This window comes from Triticum dicoccoides, chromosome 7B (assembly GCF_002162155.2).
Source record: "Triticum dicoccoides isolate Atlit2015 ecotype Zavitan chromosome 7B, WEW_v2.0, whole genome shotgun sequence".
NCBI lineage: Eukaryota > Viridiplantae > Streptophyta > Magnoliopsida > Poales > Poaceae > Triticum > Triticum dicoccoides.
The window spans coordinates 256,531,146-256,541,062 of record NC_041393.1 but is presented as its reverse complement, the minus strand read 5'-3'; positions in this window follow the sequence as shown (position 1 = coordinate 256,541,062).

Sequence of the window (9,917 nt, the reverse complement as noted above, 5' to 3'; positions counted from 1 at the left end):
CGGCAGGGAAACGGGTCGGGGAGGGCCGCGGTCGGGCCGAGCGGCCCCCGCGCAGTCGGCGGTGAAGTGGGGCGCGGCTCGGGCGACATGGCGAGAGGGGATTGGTCGGAGCGGCGGCAGGACGCGTCCGGACGGCGGCGGACACGTCCGGCGGCACGGAGGGGAGATTTTTTTAGGGTTTGGACTGCGAAAATTAAGGGAGGGGCACATATTTATAGGTAGAGGGAGCTAGGAGGCTCCAAATGAGGTGTGGTTTTCGGCCACGCGATCATGATCGAACGACCGAGAGCATGGAGGGGGTTTGGATGGGTTATTGGGCCACTTTGGAGGAGTGTTGGGCTGCACACAAAAGAGGCCTTTGTGGCTACCCGGTTAATCGTTGGAGTATCAAATGACCTCCAAATGGCACGAAACTTGATAAGTGGTCTACCGGTGGTGTACCAAGGCCGCTTGGCAAACCTCGGTCCATTCTGAGAATGTTTAACACCCGCTCACGAAGAGAGACAAGAAGGGGACGCCGGATGACATAGGAGTGTCAGATTGCAAAAAGGACAACGGGGAAAATGCTCGGATGCATGAGACGAACACGTATGCAAAATGAGATGCACATGATGACATGGCAAAATGCAACACGCAAGCAAATGACATGGCAAGGACAGCGAATAACTGGCAGACACCTAGCGCATCGAATCCGGGGCGTTACAGTCAGGTACCGTCTTGGTGTTGATGCTCATGAGGTTTATCTGATCTTGCCAAGTCCTGTTGTGTCAGCAGTGCTTCGGAAGTAGTGTTAGGTGTGAAGGCAGCTTGGGAACAGGCCAGTTCTAGAGCAAACGAATGAGTAACTAGTTGAGATGCTGGTATAGTTGAAGCCGATGCTGCAGCTGGTGGAGCAGGTGATACTGTGTTTGTAGATTTAGCCGATGGACTTGGACCTTATACTGCACTATAAGTACCAGCAGAATCTCGACGGAAGATCCTTTTCCGTTTCACCCGACGAGTAACAGCACTCCCTACTATATTATTTTCCTTGCTCTTTTTTGACTTTGCCATGTCAAGCTGTACCCACAACATAAAAGAATAAAATCACTCTTCAGAACTCATTGATGCATGATACAGACAAGCAATACTTTGATGTAAGACAACCGTATGAGGATGGAATATGTAAGAAAAACAGGACGTCATGACATATTCACAACTACGATGTGCAAACTAAGAAGAAGGATTTTCAAGAAAATAGAAGTAATGCAAGCTAGACACCATATGAAAGATGCAACCAATATTACTCTGCCAAGTTAAAAGTGTCTTGTCATAAGTGGCAATTCGAAAAATTAGAAGTAGTACAACATAGAAATCAATGCAAGATGCAACCACTATCAAACTGCTATGTTAAAAACGTCCAATCATGAGTGACTGATGCGGGATACACAACAGTAGTACCTTGATGTAAGAACATGGTATGATAGATAGATGCAGTGTATTCTAGACACAGAAAGCCATGTCATATGCACATGTATAACGTATAAACGCAGCAGGTGCAATTTAATCAAAATAGAGGAAATACAGGCTAGACAACATATGCAACATGAAACCTATTATCACACTGTCAACTTAGAGCAAGCACCTGCAATGGTGGAGTACGGGAGATGAACTCATCATGTAGACTTGGGACTTCAACTTTATTAGCAGTAGCAGTGGCAAATCTAGAGAGTCTCTGTTTGCGCCTGTGCGGAGGACCACCAACATCCCCTAACTTTCTCTTTTCCTTCCTATTTTCTGATATTGCCTTATGAAGTCAAAACCACAAGAAGATGAATAAAATTAGCTCTGCATAACTGGTTGATGCATGATACAGACGAACACTACTTTGATGTAAGGCAAGCGCAGGATAAGAGGATGGAATATATACAAAAAAAGACAGCGTTTCATATTCACACGTACGATAGGAGGATGGAATATGTATAAAAAATAGTAAGCGGAAGGCATTTCAACAAAATTAGAAGAAATGAAAGCTAGGCACCATATGAACATGCAACCAATATCACTCTATTAGGTAAAAAGTGTCTCGTCATAAGTGCCATTTCAAGTAATTAGAAGCAGTACAAGCTAGAAGACAATGCAAGATGAAACCTACATCACATTCCCAAGTTAAATGTGTCTTATGGGTAAGTGATCGTTGCAGGTATAAGTTGTACGCTACGCTGATGCAATTCAACATAATCAGAAGCAATACAAACTAGACATCATACGGAAAACGCAACCACATATAACAGTTCCAAGTAAGAGCAAGCACCTGTGATGGTGGAGTAGGGGAGATGTGCTCATCATGTACACGTATGTTCTAGAAACAGGAACACCTGTCATATTCACAGGCATTATGTGTAAAGTAAGCAGACGCAATTCAAGTTAGAAGCGATACAAGCTAGACATCATAAGCAACATGCAACCACATATAATAGTGCCAAGTTAGAGCAAGCACCTGTGATGGTGGAGTAGGGGAGATGTGCTCATCATCTACACAACTACGTTGACTGTCCAACCTTGTGTTGTCTTGCGAATCTTGTTGGGAGGATGGCGGAGTAGAATCTGTAGAGACCCCCTGTTTGAGTTGCTCCGAAGGACCACCATCATCCACTACCGGACTAATTTGCTTCAGCTGTAATGATTTTGCATTGTGAAGTCAAACCGATAAGAAAAAGGAATAAAATTCGCTTTTCAGAACTCGTTCATGCATGATACTGACGAAGACTACTCGGATGAAAGGCAAACACATGATGCAAGGATGGAATATGTATGAAAAACAAGATGGTGTGACGTATTCACACCGATGATGTGGTAACTAAGCAGAAGGCATTTCAACAAATTAGAAGCACTGCAAGCTAGACACCATATGAAAGATGCAACCAATATCACTCTGCCAAGTTCAAACTATATGGCGTTTCAACAAATTAGAAGCAATACATGCTAGAAATCATATGCAAGACACAACCAATATCACAGTGGTGACTTAAAGGTGCCTTATCATAAGTAACTGATGCGGGATATGAAAGAATAGTAGTCTGATGTAGAAACAGGAACACATGTCATATCCACAGGCATTATGTGTTAAAGTAAGCAGATGCAATTCAACAAAGTTAGAAGCAATACAAGCTAGACATCATACGCAACATGCAACCACATATAATAGTGCCAAGTTAGAGCAAGCACATGTGATGGTGGAGTAGGGGAGATGTGCTCATCATCTACACAACTACGTTGACTGTCTAGCCTTGTGTTGTCTTGCGAATCTTGTTGGGAGGATGGCAGAGTAGAATCTGTAGAGAACCTCCGTTTTAGTTGCTCGGAAGGACCACCATCATCCAATGCCTTGCCAATTTCCTTTAGCTTTATTGATTTTGCATTGTGAGGTCATACCGACAAGAAAAAGGAATATCATTCGCTCTTCAGAACTCATTCATGCATGATAATGACGAACACTACTCTGATGAAAGGCAAAGTCATGATACGAGGATGGAATATGTACGAAAAAATGGACGGCTTGACATATTCACACCTATGATGTGGTAACTAAGCAGAAGGCACTTCAAAAAATTAGAAACACTGCAAGACACCATATGGAAGGTGCAATCAATATCACCCTGCCAAGTTAAAACTGTCTCGTCATAGGTGGCGTTCATCAAACTAGAAGCAATACATGCTAGAAGTCATATTCAAGACACAAACCAATATCACACTGCCAACTTAAAGGTGTCCCATCATAAGTGATGATGCAGGATACACAAGAAGAGTAGTTTCATGTAAGAACATGGTGTGATAGACAGATATAGTATGTACCAAAAACAGGAAAGCGTGTCATATTCACATGTATCATGTGTAAGCTAAGCAGATGCAGTTTACACTAATTAGGAGCAATACGAGCTAGACACCATATGCAACATGCAACCGGATATCACACTGCCAAGTTAGAGCAAGCACCTTGGATGGTGGAGTAGGGGAGCGGAGACTTGGACCTTGTAATGCACTATCAGTACAAGGAGAATTGGTATAGATGCTCCGTTTACGTTGCTGCAGAGGACCACCATCATCGCCTTCCTTACTCTTTTCCTTCCTCTTTCTTGATTTTACCTTGTCAAGTCAAACCCACAAGAAAAAGGAATAAAATTTGCTCTTTAGAACTCATTGATGCATGATACTGACGAACACTACTTTCATGTAAGGCAGCCACATGATAGGAGGATGGAATATGTATGAAAAATAGGACGGTGTGACATATTGACATGTATGATGTATAAAGTGTAAACTAAGCACAAGGTGCTTGAACTTGTTAGAATCGATGCAAGCTATAAACCATATGAAAGATGAAACCAATATCACTTTGCCAAATTAAAAGGGTGCCCTAACAGATGTATTTGACCAAATTAGAAGCAATACATGGCAACATGCTAGAAATAATATGCAATATGCAACGAATAAAGGTGACTCATCGTAAGTGATTGATGCAGGATATAGAAGAGAGGTAGTTTCATGTAAGAACAAGGTTAACACATAGATGTAGTGTGTACCAAAAATAGGAAGGCATGTCATATTCACAGGTATAGTGTGTAAACTAAGCATATGCAATTTACCCTAATTAGAAGCATTACAAGCTAGACACCGTATGCAACATGCAACCACATATCACACTGGGAATTTAGAGCAAGCACCTGTGATGGTGGTGTAGGGGAAGTGCGGTCTTCAGGTACAGAGCAACATTCAATATCTTCATTTAGGCTTGCTGTTTCTTGAGAATCATGTGGAGAGCATGAAATTGCATTTTTTATAAGAGTATTGCGCCTCATATTAACCCACGCATGTGACTGTCTCATCATAAGCAATTGACGCAGGATACACAAGAACAGTAGTTTGATGTAAGAATATGGTGTGATAGGCAGATGTAGTATGTACCAAAAACAGGAAGGCGTGTCATATTCACATGTATAATGTGTAAGCTAAGGAGATGCACTTTAACAAATTAGGAGCATTGATGAGGGATACACAAGAAAAGTAGTTTGATGTAAGAACGTGGTTAATAGAAAGACGTAGTATGTACCAAAAACAGGAAGGCATGTCATATTCACATGTATAATGTGTTAACTAAGCAGATGCAATTTACCCTAATTAGAAGCATTACAAGGTAGACACCATATGCAACATGCAACCACATATCACATTGCTAAGTAAGAGCAAGCACCTGCGATGGTGGTGTGGGGGAATTGCGGTGATCAACTAGATAGCTACGTTAACTATGTTCATTTAGCCTTGCTGTTTCTTGAGAATCATGTGGGGAGGATGACACTGCACTCTTTAAACGAGTAGGGCATCTCATAGTAACCCACCCGGGTGACTGTCTCATCATAAGTGATTGATGAGGGATACAAAAGAGCATTAGTTTGATGTACGAACATGGTTAATAGACATATGTAGTATGTATCAAAAACAGGAAGGCATGTCATTATCAAAGTTATAATGTGTAAAGTAAGCAGATGCAATTTAACAAAATTGGGAGCAATACAAGCTAGACACCATATGCAACATGCAACCACATTTGACAGCACGAAGTTAAAGCAAGCACCTGGGATGGTTGTGTGTGGAAATTGAGACCATCAACTGCAGAGCTATGTTTACTGTCTCCAACTGCTGACAGTGCACCCATTAGAGTGCTGAAACGCTTACTGCTTATCTTTGAATTACACTGGAGCGACTTCTGTCTTTTCTTTTCTGCATTCATCAACACTGCGTCAGAGTCTGAAATACCCATGCATAAAAAAACAATAGTGTGAGTATGTGTGAAGTGTGTGGACAATTAGTACAGTGTAAAGGTAGCAGATAGCAGGTCAGTGAGAAATAAATGACGGGAGACATATGATAGCTCTACAACATGCATGGCACACTCAATTACTACAGGATTCTATGAAAATAACAGTCGACTGAAAGCAAATAGGCCAGTCCATTTTTTCTGCACCGTCCGATGTACAAAGAACGGGTAGATCGCCTTCATCTACCTCCAGCCAGTCAGTATTGACGATCTTCCTCGAAACGCCAGCGACCACCGGCCCAGTATTCCTCCCCTGCCTGCGCCCTCCCCTCGACCTCACTGCACCGCCGTGCTTGGCACCGTCCCCCGGCCATCCATTCAAGCCCCGCCGACCTCCAGATCGGGCGCAAGCAGCTCTTGCACCCCACACCCCTATGATAGACATCGATGCGTTGGGAACAGGCGGACTAGGTGCTCCGCGTGCCTAAGCGGGTGCTGATTCTTTTAATTGCGGTTCGACTGACCCTGAATTGAAATCCAGGCGGGCTACTGACCTCTAACAAAGGTGAAATAGTAAAAGGGAGGAAACCTTGTGCATTTAGTATCACAAAGAAGATGAGTAAGAAGCGCTCAACTAGTTTCTTTCGTGGGATGAATACGGTGTGAGCGGAGATGTAAGATTTGCACGAACAAGGGAAGAGGAGTACCTCTTTCTACTGGCAGTGCTGTGTCCTCCTTCTGTTTTTCCGATGATCTTGTTGTTCGCCAGAAACCAGAAGTTGTGGAGGACGGTGCAGCCTTGGACGAACCCATGGCCAAGTTGTTGAGTGTGGTGCGGTGGCCATCTGTCGGCGGCGGGGAAGCAGATCCGAGGCGGCGAACGATGGCGTAGCAGGAACAACTCTGGTGCGGTTGACGGTTGCGATAGTGGAGCCACAGCAGTGAGGCGCAGGATGGCGTGGTCGGAGTGGTTTTGGTACGGCGCATGTCGGCGTCGGTGTCGTGGTGGCAGCTCTGCCTTGGCTTCAGCTGCTAAGTCCTTGAGGGTGTTGCGGTTGCGGTTGCATTGGACGACGACGTCGGGGTACCGGCTCCGGCGTGATGGAGGAGGGAGGCGGTGGACTGGCCGCTATGGGGTGGAGGACGGAGGAGGCTGGGGTTTCACGACTGGTGGAGAGGGCGTTTTCGTGCCCACGGAGTATGAATGGGGAAACGGAGGGAGGCGGGGAACTAAGGGGGAACAATGTTTCGGTTTGAGACGCGCTTGTTTGAAATTTGGGGAAAGTTAGAAACTTTGCCACCACCTAAAATTTCGGACATATTGCGGGTTGGGAGTAGGACAGTCATGTCAGGTGTCCCAAATGTGGGCGGGATAGATTTTGGCCGAGCGCATGGGTGTTTAGGCGCCCACGACATATGAATGCTTCTCGGAGGCAGTTGAGACTGGCGTCTTGGTGAAGTTACAAACCGACCCCGGTTTAGACCTTTGGACATCAGGCCAATAGGCTACACGGGCCAGAGTTGGGACAGTAATTTCCTACCACCAAAACATTAGTCTCGCGCGGTCTCGGGTGACTAGAGGCCTATTTGGCGCTTCGTTCAATATTTGGGAGCGGAAGCATTAACGTTTTCGGTTCTCTTGAATTGAACTTTCAGGATTTGTCAAACTTCACAAATCTTTACTCTTGAAAATCCTAAATCTACGATTATTTTGGAATGGAGGGGGTAAATTTTAATATACATTGTACATGAGTATATATTTAAAAAATATGCAACTTACCTCAGTTCATGCATGGTTCTAGGTATAATCTCCTTGGTTGCAAAAAAAAGTTAGGTATGCGTATGAATATATATATATATAGCATGTTCAAACTCACAAAAAAGATTGATGGCCCCTTTTACATCTGATTTGCAAATGCCATTATCTCGGGTTCAAATAGATGAATGCACTTCCTATGAATTCGAATCTTCGAAACCCCCTTTATGTTGAATTCAACATGTATTTTATTTTGTAGCTAGCAATTTGGAATGTATCCATGCAAGTGACAAATGTATAAAGTGCTTCACACTAGCAACATGGAGTGCACTAATTAATGTTTATATATGAATTGCAAAAGCATCCATTGCCTGTATTTCAAACCGCTCTCACTCTATGGATCGATAATATGAAATAAACACCCACATGCTAGAATTCAATAGAGTATGGGTGTCTGGTAGATCCATTTTCGTCCATACGCAATTTTGCAAAATTCATGATCTCATCCAAAAATAATAATGCCATTTATATTTTAATTTAATGCATAGAACCACCTTTTACACGTAGATGCACTATGCCTCGCCCCGTTCTCACAAACGCGTTATATATCTCTCTACCTAACGCATAAGTGCACACACTTTATATGAATCAACATTTGTCTTTCACACATGCTCACAATCTCTCTCAGGGTGTCGGGGTGTCTCACGCACATGCTCTCTCTGTTTCTCTCTCTCTCTTTCTGACTACTATGTACCACTCTTTTCACTAATCTCAGTTGGAAAACACTATTTCTCTCACATGCATATATACACATGCACGGTCTCTACTAGCCCTCTATACGCACATATATGTGCCTACATGTCTCCCGCATGGACATTATCTTTAGGCATCTCTCGCACACATTGCCCCCCGACACACCTCTCTAATAGTAGTTGGCAGATATGATTTCATCATATCATTCGGTAGGGTACCCCTGGCTGTTAGGCTGTATGGTAATATGAGGCAAAGTTTTACCCTAGTTTGGATTGGACCCTTGCAGTTGAAGAAAGAGCCTACTCCTGGTACTATATATTAGTGATAGGGGTGTGTACAAAGTACACGTGAATACCAGGCATTGTGCATGTGTGTATACTATCGACGAACTAGCCCCCAAGCTTGTATAACATACTAAGGGCCTAGGGTTACAAATCATATATAGTCGGCTTATCACCAGTGGGGATAGAGTCCTCCGTGACTCTGGTAGCTTCATGTTGTACGCCGAGTCCTCCACATGGGTCTCCGTATAACACATCTCGGTCCAACCTATATGTGGCACAGGATGGAACTGACCATGAGTATTCATGTTGACCCACCACAACTAGAAATGATGTGCCCACCACACCACACACGCAATCGCCCACTAAGAAAATAAGCATATACAATAGTACAACGATATCTAGCTCATGATACGTCTCCATATTTTGTTGATGACACTGATGGACTTTGCATTTGATGCGTGCTCCGTATTTTGTTAACGACACTTACGGTCATTGTATTTGAAGCGAAAGCACGATATGGTCACTGGACTTCAGAATAAGCTCATCGCGGTCACCACATACATTTTGTCATGCTAACCAACATGTGGTTGGATGGTTGGAGGATAGTGGTTTCTTGAGCCCACCAAGGTTAAAGTCCCGATGCTCGCATTTATCTTGTGTTAATTTCAGTATTTTCCGGCGATGTACGTTCAGTGGGAGGAGACGTTCCACTCGACTACGAGGCACCTATGGTGACTTCGTAAAATCTCAAGATCATATATGCTGGCCCACTCTCTCGAAGGTGCTCATAGGGGTAGGGTTCGCGTGTGTGCGCTTATAGCGGTGAGTGCTTGCGCGTATATATGAGCCCTTGCGTCTGTACCGTGTTAAACAAATACATGTCATGATTATACTATCACTGGCTCACCCGTACAACTCCATATTTTGTTGATGACACAACCAATTGACCAGTCAAACGGCACAACTAGTGTTGCACCATCGGGGCACGTAACCGTGGGGCCCACCTGTCAGCCCGTATATGAAAGAAAGAAATGGTAGTTTGAGTCTGTACTATGTTAATAAAATAGGAATACATTTTAGGGTGATCATACGGTCACTGGCTCACCATACAGTTCCGTAATTTGTTGATAACACGATCAATTAACCAGTCAAACGGTCCACATTCAGCAGTGCACATTACCATAGGGCCCACCCATCAGCGTGTATATGAAGGACAGAAATGGTAATAAATTAGTGGTCGGTAAGTATTCGAAGTCGTGAGACCTCTGGTTGGCAGTCACCGGCGGCTGGGGGGGCGTTCATTGGGCGGTGGGGTGGGGATCCCCGGAGA